The sequence below is a fragment of the Pan paniscus genome, chromosome 11, assembly GCF_029289425.2.
Source record: "Pan paniscus chromosome 11, NHGRI_mPanPan1-v2.0_pri, whole genome shotgun sequence".
NCBI lineage: Eukaryota > Metazoa > Chordata > Mammalia > Primates > Hominidae > Pan > Pan paniscus.
In genome coordinates, this window is record NC_073260.2 from 12,217,653 (window position 1) to 12,244,027 (window position 26,375).

At 50.1% G+C, this 26,375-nt stretch overlaps 2 protein-coding genes across 17 annotated transcripts in view; one reads left to right on the forward strand and one right to left on the reverse strand.

Moving 5' to 3' along the window:
* Positions 1–26,375, reverse strand: part of RALGPS1 (Ral GEF with PH domain and SH3 binding motif 1) — a 309,604-nt gene that overhangs the window by 85,554 nt on the left and 197,675 nt on the right. The gene's annotated exons all lie outside the window — the stretch shown is intronic.
* Positions 14,456–26,375, forward strand: part of ANGPTL2 (angiopoietin like 2) — a 35,950-nt gene continuing 24,030 nt past the window's right edge. Inside the window, exon 1 of the mRNA XM_003824008.5 lies at positions 14,456–15,372. The gene's annotated coding sequence lies outside the window, so the exon portion shown is untranslated. The remainder of the gene's footprint in view (positions 15,373–26,375) is intronic.

Below are 26,375 nucleotides of genomic sequence, written 5' to 3' on the forward strand. Positions count from 1 at the left end.
AGAAACTCAACTGGAACCAGCTTCAAAAGGGAAAAGGACGGCAAGAATCCTGAAATGGCTCATGGGACCAAAGGCTGCAGCTGTGTCCCAGGACAGCCCCACTGGCAAGGTGGAGTTGGGGGTAGAGCTGGCAGCCTGCTGCCTGCATGTCTTGCTCTCACCACTCTTCATTGCTGCCCGTCTCAGGGAGTGACTTCCCCCCAGTCACTCAGCCTCTCCATGTGGCTCAGGTCAGCTACAGGCAGCTGTGGTGTCATCCTGACAGTTCTACAATCAAGGAAAGGAGATTCTCTCTCCCCTGGCTTCAGAAAAACCAAACAATCCAGACAAGGACTCCAACTGGCCTAGAGTGGGCCACTAGTCTGGAGGGTGGAGGGACAGGATACACTGTGGCCCGGGTGGGGCACTAGTCTGAGGCCATGGCTGGGGTAGCTGGGTCGCATGCCCTTCTCTACAATCAGGTGGTAGATGGGCAAAAAGAACAGCCATCCCCTTAGGCAACCTTGTCAAACAGGCCATTATCTCAGTTACCCATGTATACTTTCAGCTTTTTGTCAAACTCAATTCCTATTAATTGTGGGGTAGTTAAAAATATACCCCTCTCCCAAGGCTGAGGTTAAAATCTCTGACATGGGTCATTCCTGTGGCCATCTGTTCCTAGCCACCACTGAGGTTGTCTCTACACTTGAGTCTACCAGTTCCCATGTCTTGAGTCCCTGCTGACAAGAACAGAGCCTGGGGTGATGAGAATCCAGAGCAGTGTTAGCACCCACTGACTCCATGGGGTCAGAGGCAGAAAAGAGCTTGGGTTTGGAGTGAGGCAGACCTGAATCTAGTCCCTGACCCTTAATCACTAAGACAAAGGCATCCCACCCAGAAAACCAGGTATGCACCAGGTCCTGTGTGATCACAATGAGGAGATGATGAAGGTGAGGTGATGGTGGGGAGAGCCTGCAAGTGTGGAATGCCTCTAGGGGGGGCCAGGGCTGAGCTCAGGACTCCACGTGCTTCTGCTCACTGTATCCTGATGACAACCCTAAGAGCAGACTGTTTTAATTGCTGTTCCATAGACCTGGACAGTGAGGCTCAGAGAGGCTGAAGAGCTCTCCCAAGGCACACAGTCCCATGCAGGGAGCTGGCATGCAAACTCCACTTCTGCAGCGAGTGAGTGGTGGAGGAGGAAGCCTCTGGGAGCCCCCAGCAGGGTCCCAGGAAGAGGGTGGGTGCTCCACAACGCTCACAAGGCTCTCTGGCTCAGCTCCTGCTTTCTTCTTTCCCACTCTCTCACTTCACCAAATCATCTCTGCTGCCATAGGCCTCCCCCTCCCTGGCTGGCAGTGCCGGCAGGTCTAATGCATTTGGGTTCCCCTTTGGGCTGCAGCCAGCTGGAGCTCAGGGGGTGCTTCTGCCCCTTCCTGCCACTTCTCTCAGAGAGTGTGCAGAGACTCCTTGGGTAACCCTGGGCCTTCGGGCATTTGTGGAGGTTCAGGTGGCCAGATCACAGACTCACAACCTGGGGTCACTGGATGGCTGAGGTCGTTACTACTTTCTTGAGGAAGCTGGATCCACCAGGGGTATAAACACAAAATGCTTTCGTTCTCTCCAACACCCACTCCCCGACTATGCTATGTTGCCTCCCCTTTGCAATTTTGGGCAGCAAGTCCCTAAATGAAATCTGGGCCAGATTCTGTAACTTTGCAGTCACTTTCCATTATTAGAATAGTCTCATTTCAGGATTTAACACTTGGTTCTCTTTATTTGAAAACTTGACTCAAATGCAATTCAAAGTTCATCTTTGTTCTCCTTATTTGAAAACTTGACTCAAATGCAATTCAAAGTTCATCTTTGTTCTCCTTGCATGCCCCTTCCCCACAGTTATTTACGGCTCTGGGAGCTGGGAGGAGGTAGGATAGAGTTCTGCTCTTTACCAAGTCCCCTTGCCTTTGTCTTTGTAAACTTCCTCCCCTACCCCCTTCACAGACTCTAGCAGAGCCTGGCTGGGACCCACTCTCTCAAGCAAGATCTGCTCCCACAGGGGTTGTCCATCAGTGGTGGGGAGGGCCCCTAGTCTGGTTCCCTCAGATGTAGGTGGCTCCTGTCAAGCCGGTCCCCACAGAGGTGGTGATATGGGTCTCCTAAGGTTGTCTTTGGCTTTGCCCTGGCTCCTCCATTGCCAAAGGGCACTCAAATCTTTCCCTGCCACAGGGGCACATGTCCCTGGCCCCTGCTCTGGGCTGGGTGTCCCTTGCTTGGTACAGCAGCCACCTGGCTAGCCACAGCTCCAGCCCCTCTCCAGCCTCTGTGCCCCTTCACATGGAACCACAGTAACTTCTTAGCTCCATGTGGGCCCATCTTGCAAGGGCCACAGAGACAGGAATGAGAGGGTGGAGCCCACTTCTTCCCAGATACTCAAGTCCTTCCAAGGCCTTGTGACCCCATGGGTTTCTGCTTTCAGAAATCTCTATACTAGAAACAGCCACCAGTTTCTATGTTCAATGTGACCCAAACTCCAGGAGCTACATGTCAATCTCCCTCCCCAGAGAGGGAGAGAGGACTGAAAGGACACAGCCCCTCTTCTTCCATGCTCCTTGGTGGGCCAAGGGTCTATAGCTCATCACATTCAAGTGTCCCAGGCAGCAGTCTGTCCCAGGCACATTCAAGTGTCCCAGGCAGCAGAGATGAGTGCTGTCTCCTCTCAGCACTACACTTGCTGCAAGTCTAGGACCCTCTCTCTTCCCCACAGTGCCCATCTTGGACTCACTGGGCCGGAGAGAGGGTGGAGAAGGAATTGAGCATGGGTGTTGGGCAGGGAACCATTACTTTGGTTTTATTCTGACAGACATTATATGATTACTCTCAGCTGTTCAGAAGCTCTGAACAGTGAGCTATGAGTTTTTAAAAATAAAGGGGTAAGACATTTATTTTTATTTAATATAAGCAGCATGTTTCACAGAGACTGTATACATTGCAACAGTAAAAAACAACAACAACAACAAAAACAAAATGAAGATCTGAGTCAGTTTAGGGAGCAAGACCTTGCTCTGTAACCCTGGCAAGATTTTTCTCTTTTCTAGGGCTCGGTTTCCTCATCTGTATAGTGGAGATTAGAATCATCATACCCATGGTGAGGCGTGATGGACAGGAAGAAATGAATTAACAAAGAGCTTCACATCATACTCAACTTCACAGTAGCATGGCTGCTATTATTACTGATAGATTTTTTCAAAACCCAGAGCTAAGAGGAGGTAATGAAAGGGGTCTTAGGTGGGGAAAGGATCCAAGCCACTGGCTCAGTGTCCTCCAGGCTGCTCCCAGCTCTGCAGAGGAACCTAGCACAGTGCCAGGCACACAGCAGGCCTGTAACATGTATTTTGTTGAATGGGTGATGTCCTCCGAATTCCAGGATTCTATTTATCTGCTGCTTATCAGAGGTGTTCGGAATACAGATTTAAATTGCATTTAGTGTAGCAACCAAAAGAGACTGTGGGTCTTTAAAAAAACAAAGGAGGAGAGACCCCCCTGTGTGTGGAGGGTGGGCAGCCATCCCATCCTGGCCAGGCAGGAGCCGGCAGCTGTCTCCCGGCGCCTGCTGGAGCTGGATGGCGGCCGTGAATATTTTCTTTCTTACGTGAAGCTCCTCTCTGTGTGTGCTGAATCACAGCATTCACGGGGGGGAGCGAGGACAAGAGCATTTACTAAGGGGATACGGGCATTATCCGGAGCAGCCTAGGAGGCAGGGGCAGGGGACCAGGCAGGGCCAACACTCAGTCAGGAAAGGAGCATCTGACACCCACAGTGGGTGCTGGGGGCCCAAAGATAAACACTCTGACCACAGAGACCAGGCCCAAAATAGGCCGAGTGTCTGGGGTGTCAGCTGGGATTTGCCCCTTCCAGCAAGTCACGGCTTAAGCATTCTGTTTACCAAACGTTTCTGCACACATAGAAACCAGGATAGTTTTGGTTCCATGTTAAAGAAAATGGAGAGGGTCCCCCCAAGGGTGGATTTTGAGGTGTTGGAAGCTTCTCTGACAATGCCGGGAAGGAGGGCCAAACCTGGGGCTGCCCAGAGCGAGCCTGGCAGAGGAAGAAAGGCAAGGGCAGGCCGGTGGGTGAGTGGGTGGCAGGGTGGGGCTTGTCCCTACTGGGTCCACCCCACCCACAGCCCTGGCTGGCAGGTAGCAGAAAGGGGGTGATATTTGCAGGCGAAGGCGGCTCTGCAGAGGGGGACGCCACCTCGGCATGCTCTCAAGCTCGCTGAGTAAACAAAACCAGCTGAGTCTGTCAACTCACAGTGAAGACTGAGCTGCGCTTCCAAGGGCTGCCAGGAAGAGGGGGTTTCCAGTGTCAGAAGCCTGAGGATCTTTCTTTACCCACTCTCACTCTCTGCTAGGCTGCCCTTCTCTCCCCTTGGGGGCTGGGGCTGAGGGTCCGGGGCACCGGGCAGGGCAGCCTCCCCAGGGTGCACGGTGCCTCCTCCTCCCATTCCCTCCCCATGGGGCCACGCCGCTCTCTCCACAGGCTCCTTCCCTGCCCCTCTGTGAAGGTGGTGGGGAAAGAGTTAACGCTTACCATGTGCCAGCCATGCAGTCATGCACCTAACATGTACATGTCCTCAATGGTCACGAGAACTCTATGAAGTAGGTGCTTTTTCATCCCTGCTTTGCAGATGAGGACACTGAAGCATAGAGAAGTGACATGAATAAGGGCACACAGCTAGCATGCAGTGGGGCTGGGATTTGGACCTAAAAGTCTGGTTCCAGAGACCACAGTCTATACCAGTACACTGGCCTTCCTGGCAGGGTGAGGATGAGGATGATGATGTTGATGATGATTATGAAGAAAAAATTAGGTACTTACTATATGGCAGGCACTTTGGATATTTTATGTCATTTAATTCTCATGGCAACTTTATGAAATATGGGTATTATTTTTATAATCCCCAATTTAGAAAAGGAGAAACGAGGCCCATGTTAAGTTACTTGCTCAGGGCCATTCAGCTGGGAAGGGCAGGCCCAGGGTTCAAACCCAGGTTCCTCTGACTCTAGTACCCGGTGCTGCACCCTTCACTCATTTGTGTGACAGCAATGCTGACTGAGCACCCCCTGGTGTGTGTCAAGCACTGTGCTGGGCACTGGAGACCCAAAGGCAATGAGGTGGCTGCTCCACCCTTACAGCGTGCTGGGGAGGGAAGAACACTGATCACACCATCGTGTCAATGAACCTAAAATTCCAAGGCGAAGCAGAAGTATACCTAGTCTGAGCCATGCTTCAGGTGTTTTGTTGTGGTGGTGGTAGATAATTCACAGAAGTAATTTCTGCAAGACGATTTATTACCTTTTTTAAACGTACCCTTTATTTCCTTTTCTGTATCAGGAAAGCAATTGGAAATCAGGGACGTGTTAATGAAATCAGTCGAATGAAGTTTGTTTCACATTCAGACATCACAACATGGCTTAAATGCTACATTTTCCCAGGGTCAATGACACTCAGAAGAGTGAAAGGGCAAGACAGCCAGCTCCCAGGAAATGCCTGAAAAAAGCCAAACCGCATTTTTCCTGCATGATACGTAACCAGCATCTGCACTCACGAAACAGCTCTCAGATGCAGGTTATGGTCACTGCCAGCCCAGTCCTGACTCTCCTTCATGGCAAACTCCTCTATCTCGAGGAGTGGTTCCCACAGCAAGGGCCTCATGTGAACTTGTTAGAAATGAAAATTCCCGGGCCCCAGATTTACTGAATCAGAAACTGGGGGTGGGGCCCAGCAAACTTTTAACAAGCCCTCAGTTGATCTTGAAGCGCAAAAGCTTGAGAACCACTGACCTAGGATGGGCTGAAGTGGTGAGTACAAGGACCCGCCACTGACTGGGTGCCTGCTATGCGTATCTCAAGCACACACCTCCATGAACCTTCACAATAGTTCTGGACATAAACAGGATGATCCTACAGATGAAGACATGAGGGTCAGGAGCCTCCCTAAGTTGCCCAACCTCGCACTGCTGGGAAGCTATAGAGACTGAAGTCTGTTAAGAGTGTGGACTCTGGGTCAAACAGGCCCATGTCTAATCCTGACTTCGCTGCTTACTGGCTGCGTAGATGTAGACTCCCTCACCACTCTGAGCCTGAGCTACCTCATCAGTTAAAATGGAAGACGGATGAAGAGAACTTCTCCTGAGAGGCTCCGTTTTTGAGAACTCAATGACGTAATCCATGCAGGAGGCCTCCCCAGTGCCAGGCATGTGGTGAGTGTGTAACAGACGGCGGCTGTTGGCTGTTACATAAGAACAGAGGTCTTGCAAGCTTCAAAGGCCTGTGAGTACCCAATATTGATGTAATCAAGTCCAGGCAGTGAGTCTCAGTTACTTTACTCACAGGAGAGCCCTTTAGCTTAGTTTAGTGACCAGTTATTTTCATTTACAAATAACTCTTGTCAGATTTCTGGAATCTCAGCTGGGTGAGAAGCAACAAATCAGGAGAGGGATGAGAGGCTGCTAGGAAAGTACCAACAAACACGGCTGCCTGGGGCTTACAGGGCTCCTGTCAACATTGCCCTCCACCCCCACAGCCCACAGTCAAGCTAGTCTATTCAAGACAACTGAGTCACCAAGGAGCGGCCAATAGTGTAATTAGCCAAGTTTATGGAGGCGAGTGCACATATGCATGTGTGGGTCTGTGCAGAAACATAACAAGAATAAATACAAATTTTAAAACACTGTATGTTGAAAGAGATAACCCTGTAGCTTTCTAGCCAATTCAATTGTCTAAAATGACATGGTCCCCAGGGCCTGGAGAGCTGAGCCTTCTCCATCACATAGGCAGATAACGAAGAGGTTGAAAGGGCAGGCTTCTGGGTGCCAGACTGGCCAAAGGTCAACACTGGCCCATTGTGTGACCCTGGACAAGTCCATTAACTTGAGCCTCAGTTTCTTCATCTGAAAACTGGGGAATAATAAAAGAACCTACCGTAGCTCATAAGGTTGTTGCAAGGATCAATAAGAGCTCAGTGAATATTATGAATTATTTTTGGATGTCAATACATGCACTGTCTTTCCATAAGCTTGCTTTCCACTATGTTAAAAGGATTCTTTTCTTTGGTTAAGCAGACTTCATATACAGGCTGCAGGCAAAGGAAAAGGCAGAGAAATACTTCTTTGACTAAAGGACTATTAGTAGTCAGGCTCTATGGCAGTGGTTCTGGGGACAGTGACAGATGTGCAAACCAAAAAGGGACAACTTAAAGGAAAGCTGTCTGGAGAGATACGAAATGACTGATGACCTTCAGAGGACCCAAGTGTATTAGAAACCCAAGATAACAAGGCTCCAAATTACTAAATGAAGAAAGCCAGCATTTACTGAGCACCTGCTATGTCTCCAATATTGCACTAGGACATCTGTACTCACAATGTCTCACTTTTTACTCCCGGCCATCTTGGGAAGGTGATATTACTATCTCCAGTTCTTAAATGAGGAAACTGAGACTCAGGGAGGATAGGTAAATTTCATAAGTTACAGGGCTAATAAGGGGTGGAGGTGGAATTCAAACCCAAGCCTAGCTGACTCCTATCGACTCGACCAAGTCACCTATGGTCCAACAGGGAGGGAGCTGGTGACACACGTGTCCTCACTCACTTCCTATCTTCTCACTTCCTGTGGGCACCTGCCACAGGCCAGCCCTAACCCAAATCCAGAAGGTAAGAGAGCCCATAGAGGCAATCCCCACAGGTCAGCCAGCATCTGGGCACAGGGCAGGGTGCCAAAGAGCAGATCCTGGGAGCAGATGAAGAATATTGAGCAGACAGGAAAAACAGATCCCTGCCCTCCAGGGTTGCAGGCCTCTGAGCCAGGATTACCCAGCCCAGCCCAGGGAGGGAAGAGAGAAGGCGGTGGGGTAGTCTGGAGGCTGGCAGGACTGAAGCAAGCCTCCTGCACTGGCTGCCATTACTCCCTGCAGGGCCTATGTGGGTGCCCCTGAAACCCCCAACATCAGACGTACTAGTCAGAAAGCTCTCTGCCAGCAGCCCCTGTTGTCCAGCACCAGCACCTCCGTCTGGGGTGACACCACCCTGCTCTCATTCCTGAGAGGCTCACTCTATCAGTCTTTTGCCAGAAGCCCTCGTTTATCTAATCAGCTGCCTCCTTGGGTCCCAGGAAAGATAAACAAGGTCAGCAACAGCTTGGCTGGTCTTTGGAATGGGAATTTCAGCAGGTATCTGTGTAAGGGGGTTGGAATCCTCCCCCACTGACTATAAAGCTGCCCTCAGTACCTTGTCTCCTGTTTGGGATATAGGTCCCGTCTGGCACAGACAATGTTCCAGAAGTGACAATATTTTTAAAAAATGTATATTGGATGGGAATTATTTTAAACAGCTTTGGAAAGTGTCTATGAATTTTTCGCTATGAAGAAACAAAGCAAACCAGCAAATGAAAATTAAATCTCTACTCTTGCCAGTCCTCAGTCTCCTCTCTTGGGGATGGGGCCATGCACCAGCTATGGTATGAGAGAGCTGGACACGCCTTAAAATACTGTTACGAAACAAAATGAAAACCAGTCAGCTAAAATTCTCAGCAAATTGTCTTTGGGCAAATTGACCTAGAGCCCAACTCTGGTGCTCAGATGGAGCTTAATACGAATATTTGTTGGCTGTTAGGTGACACCCACACTTGAGGAGAGGTGTTGTCCTCACGGTCCCCTGGCAAGTGAGTTGAGAAGTCACACGTGAGCTAACAACAGGCTCTCAAAGCTGCTTTGTACCCAAGCATGCATCCTGTTATGACTTTTGGATATACTTGTTTGGCCAGCATTTAACAGTCACAGTGTCCTCAAAGGGCTTTGCATGGTGCCTGGATATCCTTTGTGACACTGGACAGTAGCACCACCTTAGAATCGCCCACAAGTCCAAGTCTCCTAACTTCTCCTCACCAGAGCCAGGGAACATGTGGTTCCCCCACCCGGCATGGTGCGGAGAGTCACAGGACCTGACCACGCGCCTTCAAGAGAGGAGGGGACCAGCTGGCTCACACTCAGTCTAGTGGCAGCTGTTTTATTAAATCTGGACTGATGGAGGCTTCTGGCAGTTCCACAGGCTTCTTGATGCTTGGACACTCCCCAAGACCTTTCCAAGGCCAGCTGACCAGGAGAGGAGGGGCTCTGCCTTTTGGCTCCTCAGCCACAGGCCAACCTCACTGGGGCCTTGATGACTAAAACTGCCACACTTCCTTGAATCTGACAAGTCATCAACTGTAAAAAGCGTCACATTCTACTAGGAAAGAAAAAGTGCTGCCAATTAGACTATGACACACCACTGATGGTGAGAAGCATCTTGATTGGTCAGAGACCTTAAAACAAGAAGCAGCATGCTGGTATTAAACAAGAGCAACTTTTAGCACTGTTCACAATAGCAAAGTCTTAGATGCAATCCAAATGCCCATCAATGATAGACTAGACAAAGAAAATGTGGCACATATACACCATGGAATACTATTCAGCCATAAAAAGGATGAGTTCATGTCCTTTGCAGAGACATGGATGAAACTGAAAACCATCATTCTCAACAAAGTAACACAAGAAGAGAAAACCAAACACCACATGTTCTCATTCATAAGTGGGAGCTGAACAATGAGAACACACGGACACAGAGAGGGGGGTGGGGGGCTGGGGGAGGGATAGCATTAGGAGAAATACCTAATGTAAATGACGAGTTGACAGGTGCAGCAAACCAACACAGCACATGTATACCTATGTAAAAAACCTGCACGTTGTGCACATATACCCCAGAACTTAAAAGTATAATAACAATAAAAACAAGCACAATTTTTTTTTTCAGGACAATCGTGTTCCTCCTAGCTTTGATGCAGATTTTATTCCCAGTCCCATTATTTCCTAGCTGTGTGGCCTGGTACAAGGAACCTCACTTTGCTAAGTCTCAATCTTTTTGTTAGTAAAATAGAATAGTAATATTTCACTCGTATGGTTTTAAAATGAAGTGATACCTATAAATGTTGAGCTCAATGTCTAGCACATCACAAGTAGCTACATAAGGTGCTCCAACAGGGCTTGTGAGGACAGTACATCTCTTTCACCTTCTAGTGCTCAGGTGGTACACTGAGATGTACCAACCTGGGATCTTGGGGTTGACATTTCCCAACAGACTATGATCAGAAGCAGGGAGGACAGACAACTGGATGAAGGACAACCAACCAACTAGGCTCATGGCAGAGCACCAACAGCAGAACGGGTACAGAAGGTTTGGGTGAGAAAACAAATTCATTGGGATATGGAGTTCCAGTTCCCGAAATGGAGGAGTGGACTGTTTTGAACAACTACTCTGGTCAATAACAATTACAAACTCTGGACCAAAAATATTTTAAAAATTTAAAAAGACCTGCTTGAAATCAATGGAGAAGGAAAGCATACTAGAGCATTTCCCAGTTCACGGTGACACACAGAAGAACGAATCTGAAACAGAAAGCAGCAGTCTTACTGTCTGGGAAGATGGGAAAGAGGTTGGACTTTGAGGGTGGAAAGTTAGTGGGGAAATGCCAGAAAAGACAGAACTACAGAAGAGGAAGCCCCAAAATTACTACACCAATTCCCTTCAAATCCTTAGCTAACTCCTAAACTGTATACAAGTAGAGAGACTCCAAGGAGCACAACAGAAGGCAAAGTAATTTAACTGCCTGCTAGAACACAACCCAACATTCTTTAGAGGAAGACAAGAAAATACAGAATGTCTTTCATGTATCATCCACAATGTCCAGTATACAATAAAAAATTATAGACATGTGAAGAAGCAGGACAATATGACCCATAATCAAGAAAAAAAAGCAGTAAAATCAAACTCACTAATGAGCCAGATGTTGGAATTAGTAGGCAAGGATTTTTAAATGGCTATTATAAACATGCACAGGTGCACAGGATTTTGAGAACATGAAAGATAGAATGAATCAGTGGATATGGAATCCCAGAAATGGGAATTATAAAAATAAACCAAGTGAAAATTCTAGAACCAAACATTGTAGTATCTGACATAAAATACTTTACACGAAATTAACAGCCGATTAAATGCTGTAGACAAAAGGTTAGCAAATGTGAAGACAGGAAGGAGAAGTGATCCAAACTGAAGCATGAGACAAGAAAAGATAAACAAATGAAGCTTCAGTGACCTGTGGAAGAACAAGTGTGTAAATGGGGTTCTAGAAGGAGAGGGGAGAGATAATTGAGCATAAAAAATTAAGAAATAATGGCTAAAAATTCTCCCCATATCCCCAAATTTAGTAAAAACATATAGGTCCAAGAAGCTCAGTAAACCCACATGGAATAAAGGCAAAGAAAACCACACTTGGTCACATCATGGTCAAACTGCTAAAAAATCAAAGACAAAGAGAAAATCTTAAAAGAAGCCAGAAAATAGAAGATCCATTATGTATACAGGAACAACAATAAGGAAGGCAGTTGACTTCTCATCAGAAACAATGTTGGTCAGAAGACAATAGAAAGACATTTAAAAAGTACTGAAGGTAGCAGGGAGTTGGGGGTAGGGGTGGGGTGGGGTATGGGAAAGAGTCAGTTTGGGATGTGTGAAGCTTCAAATAATGGTGGCACTCTGAGAATGCAAGATACAGCAAAACTGCCCCCTCCCAAGTACACCCCTCTAAGAACACAGTATACCTGCATCCCCTGACCCACCGCTCCTCATATATACGCAGTCTCCCAGTAGACCATCCCACTGTTTCCAACAGAAAAAAACCTGCAACTGTCAGGAAGGTGGTAAGACACGAAATCATTCTTACGAATTGTGTCATTTACATGAAGAATCTTTGTATTCTACCACCATGTAAATGTCACGCATTTACTGATAAAATTTTAAAAAGTCACGCATTAAATGATAAAAACTATAAAAAGGAAAGGAAGATTCCCTTCTCCTCAAATGCTTTAGTCACATGATGCTTCTGTCTGACAGACAAGTGGAAATGTGGGAACGGTGCTCAAGGAGGTCAGGGGGACACGGAGATCCAGGAGTCACCAAGTTAGAAGGGTGCTGGAGAGGATCAGGGTGGGAGTGGGGAGAAGTCTGAGGGCAGGAGCAGAAGCAACAGCAGCAATTTCCTGAGCAACCGCTAAATGCTGCAGCCGGGCGCAGGGCCGAATGCTTCAGCCCCATCATCTTACTCAATCCTCACAGTAACCCTGGGAGTAGTAGCATCCCCTTTTTACAAGTGAGGAAACAGAGCTTCGGACAGAATAAGAAAGTTGCCGGAGATTAGTGAGAGAGCTGGGATTTGAGCACAGGTCCCTTAGACTTTGAGCCATGGCTCTTCATCCTCCTCCAGCCAGCAGTTCGTTTATTCACTCCTCTGTACTGGGCTACACGAAAGGAGGGCGCTACATGGCCTGCACACACCCCTGCCTCAGGGGACTCACAGCCCAGTGAAGGAAGCAACAGAAACTACAAGAGCTTTTTGTTGAGCCTTGTACTAGGCAGTGTGTGTTACACTTAATGTATCACATCTTATTTCATTTTCTCAACAGCCCACAGCCCTGTGAGGGAGATCCTCATATCATCCCCATTTTACAGATGAGGAAAGTGAGGGTCAGAGCAACCAAATGGTAGAACTAGAATCTGACTCCTGAGCTCCCCAGTGCCCAATGCCACCAATTTTGACTGCCCAATGCCACCAGTGGGGCGGGAGGTGTGCAAAGACGGATGCGGCAAGACACCCTGGTGCTCCTCCTCCACTGAGGGGATCCTAAGAACTTTGAATAGTGAAAACAACTTTCTTTTAGTAACCAAGGGGCTTGTGCTGGACCTGTTACCAGAGGGCGGGAAAGTCCTAGGACACTTTGTCTGTAGCTCACATTAATCCAGTCTCCACTCAATAACTAATGTAGCCTTTAAAAAATAAAACCAAGTCTCAACACTGTCTTGCTCAAAACTTTTCAGTGGCTCCTTACTGTCTTTGGAATAAAGTTCCACCTCTCTAACAAGACCCCATCTTCTCTCCTCAGCCACAATGTACTTCTCTCAGCTCCTCTAAAGGGCTCCCTCCAACTGCTCTTGCCCGAGTCTATCCCAGTTACTAATGCTGTGTAACAAATTACCACCAAAATTTAGCGGCCTAAAACCACCATCTTATTACACGCATGGGGCCTGTGGGTCAGGAATTTGGAGATGAAACAGTAGAATGGCTCTCTCTGCTCCCCAGTGTGTGGGGCCTCAACAGGAAGACTCTACAGCTGACAGTGATGCAGCATCTGGGGTGACTCTGTGGCTAAGGGCTGGGATCATCTACAGGCATCTTTCCTTGCTCACATGTCTGCGGCTGATGCTCCTGTCAGCTGGGACCTACACTGTGTGTGGCCTCTAGCTGGACTTCTTAGGCTCCAGCTTAGCTCGGGGCTTCAAAAGAGAGTGCCCTGGTGAACAGGGTAGAGACTGCGCTGCCTTTCCTCTCCCAGCCTCAGAAGTCAGGTGGTACCACTTCCACCACATTCCTCTGGTCACAAGCAAGTCACAAACCCTCTCGGGTTCAAGGCGAGGAGCAGGGACCTCACCGCTCCATGGGTGAAGTGTCAGGGTCTCCTTGGGGACTGGGAGAGATTGCTTGGGCCATCTCTGAAAGACGAATCTGCCACAGGGTTGGGACGGGTGCCTGGTAGTAGGGAGGATGCCTAGGGGCAGGGAGAGTCCCATTAAAGTTTTTCTCCCAATTTGTTCCCAAACATCATCACCACCATCATCACTAACACCTTTTTAAAAAAGCAAAGATACCACCAATATTTCACATGTTCTTGTCCAAGCAGAGGGGCAAACTTGTACCCTGGGGCTCCCTTCCTGGTGCCTGCCATCCTCCTACTCTCTGTATCCCCGCAGGGTGCCCGGCAGCAGGCCTGTCCTCCTGCACTGACTGTACCTTCTCCCAGGCTGCCAGTGCTGACGCGTCTGGAGGATGCTTGCATCGTGGGGTCCAGTGCCATCCTCTCCTTTCTTACTCTGATTCTATCAACATTCACAGAGCTCCACCTATGCGGCTGGCTCCATGCTGAGGACTCTGATGCAGTTCCAGTGTTTGTTCCTAGAAGAGCCCAATAGGAGGTCACATTTTGATGAAAACACAGGCTAAAGAGGATCACAAAGCAGAGGTTCTGGGAGCAGGAGACCCTTGATCCACCCATCTCCAGAGTCCTAAGCTCAGTTCAAGGAGGTGTCCTTGACACTGTGCCAAGCTCCTTCCCACGTGACCTTACAGAGTCCTCGCTGCAGCTGTTGCAAGTAGATTACTAGTATTAATTAGCTCATTTACCGATGCATGGAAGGGATGCCCAGAGAGGTGAAGTGAATTAATCAAAGCCACTCAGGTGTGAAGTCACAGAGCTTTCCTCCAGGGCTGCCTCCACCCTCAGCCTGTGGTATTTCTACCGTCCTAAGCCACTGCCTCCTGCTAACTTCGAGCAGCTCCGATGCCACAGCTTCTGTGTGGACAGCCTTGGACTCCTTTCCCCAGGGTTTAGAGATGAGAATGAGGCCTCCACGAGGGGCAGCTGATGGGGAGAGGCGCTCTGGGCTGAGCTGCCCCGCCCGCCAGCCTGGGGCTCAGTGGTTGCAGTGCCCAACGAGGCATCCAGGGGGAGGACCCGCTGCCTGCTGCTCGCACGCGGCTGCACGCACAGCTGGAGCGGATCTAAACCCATTCCCTGAGTCAAAGGGGAAGCGCTCCGCCTCGCAGCACGCGGGAGCTGCCTGAGCTTTGGGGAGAGGGCGGGCCAGGGAGCAGAGCTGGCCAGGCTGCCCGTGCCAAGGAAGGAGGGGGCCTGCCGAGGCCGCCAAAGCGGGCTGGGCGGGAGGGGCCAGGCCAGCTGGGGCCGGAGCTCGTGTGACATCACCGGGCGGCCCGCCTCTGTCTGGCGCTGAGGGGAGGCCCGGAGCCTTTCTGGGGCCTGGGGGATCCTCTTGCACTGGTGGGTGGAGAGAAGCGCCTGCAGCCAACCAGGGTCAGGCTGTGCTCACAGTTTCCTCTGGCGGCATGTAAAGGCTCCACAAAGGAGTTGGGAGTTCAAATGAGGCTGCTGCGGACGGCCTGAGGATGGACCCCAAGCCCTGGACCTGCCGAGCGTGGCACTGAGGCAGCGGCTGACGCTACTGTGAGGGAAAGAAGGTTGTGAGCAGCCCCGCAGGACCCCTGGCCAGCCCTGGCCCCAGCCTCTGCCGGAGCCCTCTGTGGAGGCAGAGCCAGTGGAGCCCAGTGAGGCAGGGCTGCTTGGCAGCCACCGGCCTGCAACTCAGGAACCCCTCCAGAGGCCATGGACAGGCTGCCCCGCTGACGGCCAGGGTGAAGCATGTGAGGAGCCGCCCCGGAGCCAAGCAGGAGGGAAGAGGTAAGGGGCCAGCTCTGCGGCCATGAGAGGCAGGGGCGAGAGGCAGCCGCTGGCCCCGTGGCTAGGGCTTCCAGAACCCTGACCCTCCAGCTGGGGGTGTGTGCTGCTGGATCTCAGAGGGTCACTCCCTGCTATCGCTTGGAGCCAAACAAGGCATGTCCGGGGCAGAACCTGTGGACATTTGGTGGTGTTTGGGGGCACATGATCATGGGCTGGCATCTCGAGGACTTCATGAGTAAGCCTCACTCTCCTCTTTTGGACAAAGAGCCTTTGGGGTGCAGGCCGGCAGCTCCCGGCACGGCAGAGCAGCTGGGAGTGTGCGTGTGTGTAGGTGTGTGCTTAGAGGGCAGCGGACTGAAGAGCTGCAGAAGGCAGGGGTGGCCCAAGGACTTGGGTAGTCACTTTGAAGCTTTGGATTCCTATGCCCCCAGGCCGGGACAATGTGAGGCAAAGGCAAGCGCTGTGCTGAGGCGCTGGGAGCCCCGGCTCGGAGAGTTACAGGAGCTGGGCTGCCTCTGCTCACACCCTCCAGCTGGCGAGGAGAGCAGAGGCACCCAGCACGGGAACGCACGCATCACCCAGGGGCTGCTGCACTGGATGGTACCCCGGGTCTCCAACTGAGTGGATGTGGCCAAGATACAGGGAGGATGCGGCTTCCCTGGTACCCCCGCAAGGGGACAGCAGGGGCTCCACATACCAAGTCGCCTGAAAGCACTCAGTATTAGGTAACATTTCCAAACAAATTCTTCACTGATCCTTCCCTTCTCCTTCTATGATATGTGTGTCATGGGTCAGCTCTTGCCTCTGCTGTAGGATTATGAGAGCTCCCAGAGGCCAGTTCAGTTACTTGGAAAAGCATCTCCTTTCACCCCACTCTCTGGGGAAAATTGAGAATGCCACTTCCGAAGCCGGCCAAATGCTCCCCACATGTATTTTTCCAAATGGAGGCAGAGTAGGGCAGTCCTCATGAGCTGGCTTCAAATCCCAGCTCTTCTACCTACTAGCCAACGGCTCTGGCAGAACACTTAGCCTTTCTAAACCTCAGTTTTCTTATCTGTGAAATGGGATAATACTGCCCAGGTGGTAACAATGGCCAGAGAGTAACAGCTAACACTTATATTGCACTTACTCTATGCCAGACTCAACTTGTAGAATCCTCATGACCACCCTATAGCACAGGCATTATTATTCATCCCTGTTTTATAGGTGAGGAAACTGAGGTAAAGTAATGTGCCCATGGCTGCATGGCTAGTAAGTGCCAGGACCAGGACTTGAACCCAGTGGTGTGGCTCCGGAGCCACTCAACCACACCCTACTGCTTTCTAGGAGAAAGCTAGGCGCCCATGCCTAGGAAGGCCTTGGCTTAGTGCCTGGTGCACAGCAAACCCTGAACAAACCTTGGTCACTGATGATTACAAACCACAACAATCAGGACTGGCACAGAGGGAAGGGAAGAGCAGAGACACGAATTTTTTTTTTTTTTTTTTGAGATGGAGTCTCGCTCTGTCACCCAGGCTGGAGTGCAGTGGCATGATCTCGGCTCACTGCAAACTCCGCCTGCTGGGTTCACGCCATTCTCCTGCCTCAGCCTCCCGAGTAGCTGGGGCTACAGGTGCCCACCACCATGCCCAGCTAATTTTTTGTGTGTGTATTTTCAGTAGAGACGGGTTTCACCACGTTAGCCAGGATGGTCTCGATCTCCTGACCTCGTGATCCGCCCACCTCGGCCTCCCGAAGTGCTGGGATTGCAGGCATGAGCCACTGCACCCGGCCAGAGACCCAAATTCTTTCCCTGTTCTGGACATATCCTGCTAGGGTTTTCAGAAAATCCCACAAGACAGAGATAATACTGTGGCTACTACCACTGCCCACACTGGAGGGCTTTCCAGGAGCCTGAGGAGAGGGGGGCTTTATGTCTGGGGTTTGGGTTTGGGGCCACCTGCAGCGTGCCTGCATCCTAGAAGTCCATACTAAGAAAAAGTGCAGACATATTAACAAAAGGATCTAATACCAACCTTACAGGAGGAAGGGCATCCTGCTTCCCACATGGGCACTGCCTGTCTGCCTATTGATCTCCCCAGCAGAACCATAGTGGATAAGAAAATGCAGCTACCTTAGTGCTGTGGGAAGCTCACAAAATCAGGAGGATCCATAGTCAGGTTTGCCCCGGAGTTGCAGAGGAAGAGGCAAGGAATGGCCATCACCAAGTCTGGCACTATGGTGGCCATGTCTGGTGGATCTTACACCAGACAACACTGATACATCTTAGCCCAGGAGAGGAGCTTCTGTGCTGTGGCCCCCTGAGGTTCCAGTGGGCTCCCTGCACGCTTGGAAGCATTTTGAAAAGGTGACATCAAGTATTTGCTTCTCTAGCACAAGGCATCTGGGGCTACTGAAGCCACAGGTTTCCCTGCTCCAGCCTGGAACCATGGTGGCTCACTGTCTTCTCTGGGCAGCTTAGGATGAGCAGAGGCTCTGACTGACTTCATGAGCTTGGCAAAAAAAATGGGACTACTTACTACTAATGAGGCAGTCTGGGTGGAACAGACAAAAATGTGTAACGCACATGGTCCAGCAGGGGACTACATGTTATTGCTGAAGCTCACAGGCAGAGCAAATAAGCTGTTCCTCCATCTGGCCCTCCATCCCCCAGTGATTTAGGAAGTACCCACTGGGCTAAATAAGGCATATACATTATGTCATTTCATCCTCACCACAACCCTAGAAGGTAGGTTCTAGTTTTAGCATCCCATTTTACAGATGGGAAAACTAAGTCTCGAGAGGTTAACTTGCCCAAAGTCACACAGTTATGTGATTATGTGGGACTGGAACCCAGCTCTGTCTAGCTCCAAAGCCCCTGACTTCCTCTCACTTCAGTGCCTTGTTTAGACACCTCAACTTCTCTTATCCTGACTGTCACTGGGTCCCTGCCCAGTGTCGTCAGTAGCCACATCTGCTTTGGTTGCTGTCCTATCGAATGCTGCACCAACCCCTCTGAAAACCATGGACTTACTCAACTTTAGCGCATCCCTTGCTCTTCATGGAAGCCTACTTCTGAGGCAAAATAGGCATGACTGTTACTCTTAGAGATGAGCCTCAGCACAGTTATGAGGGTACCTGTTATGTGGTAATATGGTCAGTGACAAGAGGAACTGAGCTTCGAAACCAGGTTGGCTGACTTGTTCCACGTGCCTGGGTGCTCTGCGATACTGTCTCACCACATCAGCACCAGGAAACTCTGTCCCCAGCTCAGTGGGGGCAGAGCCTCAGGGAAACACTGGTCCATGTGACTAAGATACTATTGATGCGCTTTCCACATCCGTACTTGGAGGCTCCTTTAGGACTGAAGAATCAGAGCTCAGGTCCTCATCACCCACACTGGGCCACACACGAGCAATTTCTGAGAAAACATCAGGGAGATGGCAACGGGTAGCTACAATAGAACAAACATAACAGACAGCAGCCCTGCCAAAGCAGGTACATTCAGCAACTGGCCTCTCTGAATCACAGCCCATTTAATCTGGAATGGTCTCAACTGACAGCAGGCAGATGGGGGAGGGGCTCTGCTTCATAGAGCCCACAGCCCAGCAGGACTGGGCAGACAGTAAATAATCACACAAACACACAACTGTGTGAAAGCTGTAAAGAGGTGGCACAAGGAGCTAAGAGGGTCCTCAAGGTGGGTGGTGCTGTCCCCGTCTTACAGAAGTGGAAACTGGGGGTCAGGGTGCAGCACCTCTCCCACGGTCTCTCCATGCATGGGCCAAAAAGCAAAGACTGAAACCCAGACCTGTGCTGGTTCCACCCCAGCCTGCTGCCATCCTGGACAACCACACTGTGGAAATCTCAAGAAAGAATCAATTCATTGAATAGCGTTTCTTTTTTGTGAATTTATATAAAACACCCCAAATAGAAGAGTTATTCAGCCACAGGCAGCTTGGAGTTTGTGGTGATACACTGGTCACGTCAGAAGCCTCATTCTGGGGGTAGTTTCTACGACAAAACTGTGTTCTTTCACATGGACTGTGAGCCATATGACTGAGTTCATAACAGTGTTGGGGGTTACAACGTTACGATGGCCTGTCACATGTACACATCAATCATGAGCCACATTTTGGTCCCAGGAATGTTAAAATGTTGGGTGTGGCAGGAGAATCCCTTGAACCTGGGAGGTGGAGGTTGCAGTGAGCTGAGATCGCGCCACTGCACTCCAGTCTGGTGATAGAGCAAGACTCCATCTCAAAAATAAAAAATTAAATGTTGGGTGTGGGGAGCCAGGCCTCTCACAACTGAACTATTGTGTCAGTCCATTCTCTGCTGAAATCAGCCTGTCTGGGGCCAGCAGCCCCAGAGCCTCAGCAACCCCCTGCTGCCTAGTTGTCCAGACAGGCAGTACCAAGACCACCAAGGAAAAGCCCAGAATGGACTCTGTTCTTATCTTCAAGAGATGCCTGAGGACCTGCCCAGCTCCAAGAATCCTTAAAGTCCTGCCTGAGGTGGTCCCACTCCAACCTCCATGAGGGAAAGGCTGTGTCTGTCTCAGTTACTGCCGAATCTCTAATACCCACTCAGGGCCAGGCAGAAAAGATATCTGTGGAATGAATGAATCAATGAAGCAAGCCTCAGGCCCAGGCTCTCAAGCAAACAAGCTTCTCTACCCCAGGGTGCCACACCATTCCTCTCTCTGTTGTCCAGCCAAGGGCTTTTCTGAGGCTAGGTCAGGTGCCCCACAGCCCCCCAAGTTTCCCTATCTGGGCACAGATCTCTTTGCATTACAAATGCCTAGTCTCTGTCTCACCTACTACCGTGGACCCCTTGAGGGTAAGGACCTCACCCACCTTGTTCCTGTTCTACCTCCAGCCGCTGGCACAGTGGCTGGAAGAGGAGAACTTATTGGGAAATACATTATACGAATGAAGTTCTTGAATTCCTATTTAGTAACCTAGGTGCCATCCCGGATACTCAGTACTCAGAGGAGGAATCTGCCCTGGCCCTGCTTTTTAAAGAAGCTGTAGTCAGGAGGGAGATAACCAGATGACTGCAATCTGAGTCTTGGGTGTTGAGTTGGAAGCAGCCACAGCTGCACTTGTGAGCTGAAGGAGGGAGGGAAGACCTCATTGAATGGATGGCTTCATGGTGAGGTCAACTTAGGAAGACAGGCAGGCATCAGCCAGGACAGTGGGGGAAGGTACTCGAGGCAGGAAGCACAGCACATGCAAAGGCAGGGAGGCATGACAACACAAGGTCTGTTTTTAAGCAGGACGCTGACATGATCAGATGTGGGTGTCAGACAGGCAGCCCTGGAGCTGCATGCAGTGTAGACTGCAGGGGAGAGAGCACCCAAAGGCAGGGAGGCCAATTAGGATTCTGTGGGTAAGAAACCTGGCCCTGGGGTAGACAAATCTGTTACTGGGCCCAGCTCCACCACTTGGTAGCACCGTGCCCCTGGACAAGTGGCTTCATCCCTTACCTTTGTTTGCTCATCTGTGAAATGAGGATAGTCATAGCCCCTGCCTCAAAGAGCTACCGGGATCAGTGAGGCAGACACAAACATTGGTTGTCCCAGTGTTTGAGGAACAAGTCCATCCAAACAGCCAAGGTGGCCCTGGTGCCAACTTCTCAGCCTGGTCCAGAAAAGCAGCTCCAGGCAAGGCCTGGACTTCCCAAGAAAGTCACCCTGGGGCAGTGCTGTCCACCCAGCCCTTGACTTCTCCCTCTTGTCTAGGGCTTTCCCAGTTGTAGGGCTCCAGAGCACACTAGGCGCTGCCGGAAATGCAGCAGCCAACTCAGAAGCTGGACTCTGAAATGGCTTCTGCAGACTCTTCCCCGCCTCTGCTCTGTTGGCCGAGGCTCCTGGCACAGAGGCCTCAGTGCACAGACTTTGGGGGAATCTCAAAATGGTTCCCAAATAACGCACTGTGAAAAAGTAACAGCAGTGTCCTTGTCCCCCGGCAAAGGCAACCAGCTCCCCCACTCCCTAACCACATCCCCCTCTACCCTATGATCTCATGGTGTGACCACAACCCGCCTCCTCCATGAACTCTTCCTGGAGCCAGCAATTCACCAATGGCAGGAGCACAAGAGCCCAAAGCATCAGGCAGATTCGAACCCCCAGTGCTACTCCTCCAGGCAAATCTGTCTTACCCTGCTTCTCTGACTCATGGCTCCCATCACCCATGACAGGTAGTAGCAATGCACAATGGCTAGCTGCATGGGAAGGCTAAATGGGTGGGTGATGGAGGGCTGGATGGATGGATAAATGGTTCATTCAATGGTCTTATGAGAGCTGAACTAGAAGGGTTTGGGAATTGGCTCCAGACTCCCCAGGTGCCTTCTGGTGGGGCATGATTCATAGCATCCTCAGCCAGGAGGGGAGGGCAGTTGGAGATCTGGATATGCCCTCCCTGGCCTCCGGGCCGATGGTGAATCATCCAGGACAAACAATGCACAGTCCTTTCACCAGGTTCTCCAAGGTGAGGGTGTCACTGCTCATCCCAGATGCCCATTTTGGGGTCTTACCACTTGCGTGATCAAGCAGCTCTTTCCAACATCCAACAAAACACACCCTTGTGCTGACCTGAAAGCTATTTCTACTTATTCAGTCAACAGTGAGTAACATGCAAGCTGCATCTCAGCCATTAAACAAACAAGCACCTTTTATTCATACTGGTTGAAGAGACAATCTTGATGCAAGGCAGGGTTTGGACCTAGCAGTTGACAGCTAAATCCCAGTTGTGATATTTACTTCCAAGTGATCTTGAACAAGCGACCTAACCTTTCTAGACTTGGGTTTCCTCTACTGCCAAATGCAGATATAATACCTTTCTCTTAGGTAATGGGATCATATAGTTTGTTGCTCAGTCAGGACAATATTGAGAGTGAAAAGGGGGTGCTATTAATAACTACATAAGACCGCAACCAGCATGGCGAAACCCTGTCTCTACTAAAAATACAAAAATTAGCCAGGTGTGGTGACAGGCACCTGTAATCCTAGCTGCTCAGGAGGTTGAGGCAGGAGAACTGCTTGAAAGCGGGAGGCAGAGGTTGCAGTGAGCTGAGATGGCGCCATCGCACTCCAGCCTGGGTGACAAGAGCGAAACTCCATCTCAAAATAATAATAATAATAAGTACGTAAGACAACAGACCTCAACTGAGGCCAACCAGGATGTATGGTCCCCTACTCATAGAGCTATTAAGAGCCAATGAGACAGAGTACAGCTGGGCACCCAAATTCACAACAAACGACAGCCATTATTACCAATACTACTGGTCACCTGATCAGCTGGGCCTTTTCCTTCATCTGGATCCCTCCCACATCTTGGATTACCAACTGGTTTGGATACTTCCCTACCAGCACACCATACATTTCAACAGCTTAGTAGGAACACCTGCTAGCTAATGTTGATGTTTTCATCTGTCTTCTGTCCTGATGATAGTTTCACAAACTTGATTCATGCTCAGGTCCACCAGACTCACTCAAGCACAGCTCAGGCTTCTAGCTTCCCAGAACCCCGACGTCAGGGGCCAGCTGGCAGTTCCAGATTCCCTGACTGCCTTGGCAGAGGCCCGCTTCTCAGGCCTCCTGCAGTGCTGGGATGCCTCTTATTGCGTGGACCCATTATTGGCCTTCATCTGTGATCACAGACAATGGGCAGTGCTGACCAGAGGACGGGTGGTGAGGGGGTGGTTCTGTAAGTCCTCCAGGCAGGACTACAACCTGGACTGATGATGAAACAACTCCTGAGATCCGGATTTAATTTGGAGGCTTCCCTGGGATCTGCAGGCCTAATGACGGCAAGAGCACTCCTGTCGTCGTCCTGCCTAGAGGGTCAGAGAACAACCTCTTTTGGGTTTCCAGTCACTTTGGCACTTTGGTTTCTCTTTATTCACAGTATGGTATCTTTGGGGGTTATTTTGGGATCTGTTAGTGGCTCTACTACTTATTAATTTGTGATTTGGGCAAATGACTCACGATCCTCAAATCTCAATAGTTTCCTCAACTGCAAATAGGGATAAATGTCAGCTTTGCTGTTAGCCTTAAAAGTATCTTTGTGGGCATCAGAAAATTGCTACAATATAAATATAAAAAACATAAAGACTATGAATGTGAGTTGTGTCCCCTAGAGTAGCACAGTGCTCAAGTGGGGCCACCATGCATGGCGGCCCTCAAATAACAGGCCGCCTTCCGAGGGCTGTTGGGAAGATTAAGTGAGATAATGTATATAAAGTGCTTGAGCCATAGTGACAATTTATTGTTGTTATTCTTTTAATTGCTGGAACTTTTCTCATTTCTAACCTTTGGGGTGAACTCAAAAGAGGATCCCAGGCTGGCAGCTTCTGCTGCAGGGCAGAACACACAGCTCCATCTGATGAAAATGACAGCTCTTCCCACAAAGTGGCCCCTTGCTTGGGCTGTGGCACCACAGTGGTGAGAGGGATGTGGACACATGATGTGTGGCCCCACCACATCAGGCCAAGCGGGGACATTCAGAGGCAGCCCACTGGAGACTGGGTGGGACCCAAGCCCTGGAGAGGCTGCCTCCCAGTGTACAAAGGCTGTCACGTGGCACAGTCACACCAGCCTCACTTGTGGGGAGGGAAAACCCATGCGTGATGGAAACTCCTCACAATACAATGTGGAAAAGCAATTTTAAGAATCATTTTTATTTTAATTCTGAAGCCAAGGAAAACAGTTGGATTTGCTTTTCTTTGTTGGACACAGGAAAAAAGTGAGGAGCATCACTTTGATTGGAGTTGAGTTCTCCTTCAGTCCTAAGATGGCTGGAATGCCGGGGTGGGGGTGGGGGGTGTTACTTCTCTTGAGATACAATGAGTTGAATAAATATCAAGAGAGCAAAAGTAAACAAACTTATTACTGCCCATTAAGAGCCGCCAAACTGGCAAAAAACTGCTGGGGGGAGGGGAGGAATTGGGGTTGGAGTCTTGGACTCCAAGGAAAATAAATGACTCTGAGGCTCAAAGAGAAGCACAAGGAGCATGGCCCTTGGTATCAGGTTGACCCAAGTCCTAGGCTCAGTCACCTTTGGCTGTTATCTGCCGTGTGTTCCTGGGCAAATCACTGAGCTTGTTTGGGTTGCAATGTCTCCGTTGATAAAAGAGGGGTGAATAACAACCCACCGGATTACCTGGGACAATGTACGTCAGGCGCCCAGCACAGTGCCCTGTTCCTTCCCTTCCTTCCTGTAACCCAATCAGTTCTGAGTCACCCCCACTAAGCCTAGGCCCCACAGAGGTGTAACAGTAGGACTCAGAATCAATGTAGTTACAAGAGGTCCCACTGCTCGCAACATGACCTCAAAGTCAGCTACCCCCACACCTTTTTGAGCTTCAGTTTCCTCAGCCTAGAAATGGGCATAACACTAGTAAGTCACTCTGAGTGTTGGAATGATTAGATGAGAGAATGTTGATGTGAAGGGTCTGGAAGCCCTAAAGCCCTGTGCAAGCATTAGTCAAGGAGATGGTGTGAGTGCTTGGCACACTGCCTGGCCCACGCCCAGTATCCTCACTGTTGTTGGTTTTGTTTCAGCTTTGTTGTTCTTGCTATCGTATTGCTAACACATTATTCCAATCTCCCGCTTGTGATGCACTTCCATGCTGCTCACCTAGTGTGCAAGGTGGGTTGGATCACCCCATTTCACAGAAAAGACTCAGCCTTTGAGGTCTCAAGTGCAATGGCAAGAACTCTGCCGGGGAGCCGTGAGAGCCCATGTTTGGGAGAGGATAGAACTCAACCATAAATAGTGCAAATCAAATCTGGAGGTCCAGGAAGGCTTGGAAACCAACCTTGTCTTGCAGCCAGGTTGCCTCCTGGGCCTCTGGCAGTTTCTTGGCCACAGTGGAGCCCTGCGCCCACATGGGCACAGAGAGGTGTTTGTCACCCACTGCCTCAGGTGAGCAGCCTGAAGAAGGCGGTGGCCCAGCAGGCCTGCCCTAGCCCAGGGTCGGGGGCGGCTCCTCCCCATTGTTCTGGGGTGGGTGTGGCCACTAGCACAGGGGCTGCCAAAGCACCGTTGGAAACCAGGCAAACACTTCCAAACTCAGCTGGGTTTCCACTGACGTCACTGCAGCCCCACCTCCTAGCAGAGCCCAAACCAGAAGCTCCCACACACCTTTCTCTGCCTAGCCTCACAGAGAGGCCTGAGCAGGCCATAGGAATCATGCTTGGGCTTTGTCATTTAAGTGGAAAACAGCTCAGCAAGGCCCCAGGGAGCACAGGGTCTCTTTTGTAACTGCTCACTGGCTGGTCCAAGGTGGAGCCCAGACCCAGGGTCCTCACTGGAGAAGACCCAAAGGGGTTCAGGGAGGACAAAATCTTTAGGTCCTGTGTCATACTTGTTATTTTAGCACAGATTAATGTGAAATCAGAAAGTAGTGATGCTAATACCCTTTTACTAGTAAAAACCAGATTAAATACATGCCTGTGTCATCGTTAAGAGTTAGCAGGTTCGAATCCAGCAGACCAGGGCCGAGACCTGGTTCTGCCACCTTCTAGCTTTCTGATTTTGGGCAAGTCACTCAGCCTCACTGAGTCTCAGTTTCCTCACCTGTAAAATGTAAACAGCAACAGTATCTACCTTAAAAGGAGATTATGAGAATACGGGAAACTGGAAAACACTTGCAAAATGTTTAGTCCAGAGTCAGGTATATAGCGGACCTTGGTCAATGGATGTTATTAATAAATACACACATAGGCCCTCCTCTGTGCAGCTCTGACCTCCTCAGGCAGTCACTTGTCCATGGGCTCCCTGCCCCAATCTATCCCTCTTTCCAGCACTCCCAGCTGCTCAGCAGCTGTTGGCAGGTGTGTCTTGTCATTCCATCAACAAATATTTATTGAACTCCTATGTATTTCAGGCCACGTGGTAGGCACTGCACATGGAGCGGTGACCAACACAAACACCTCCCTACCATCATGCAGCTTGCATTCAAGGGAATGGGGAGGAGACAGTGTGTATCTTATGGTGATAAGGACACTGGAGGGG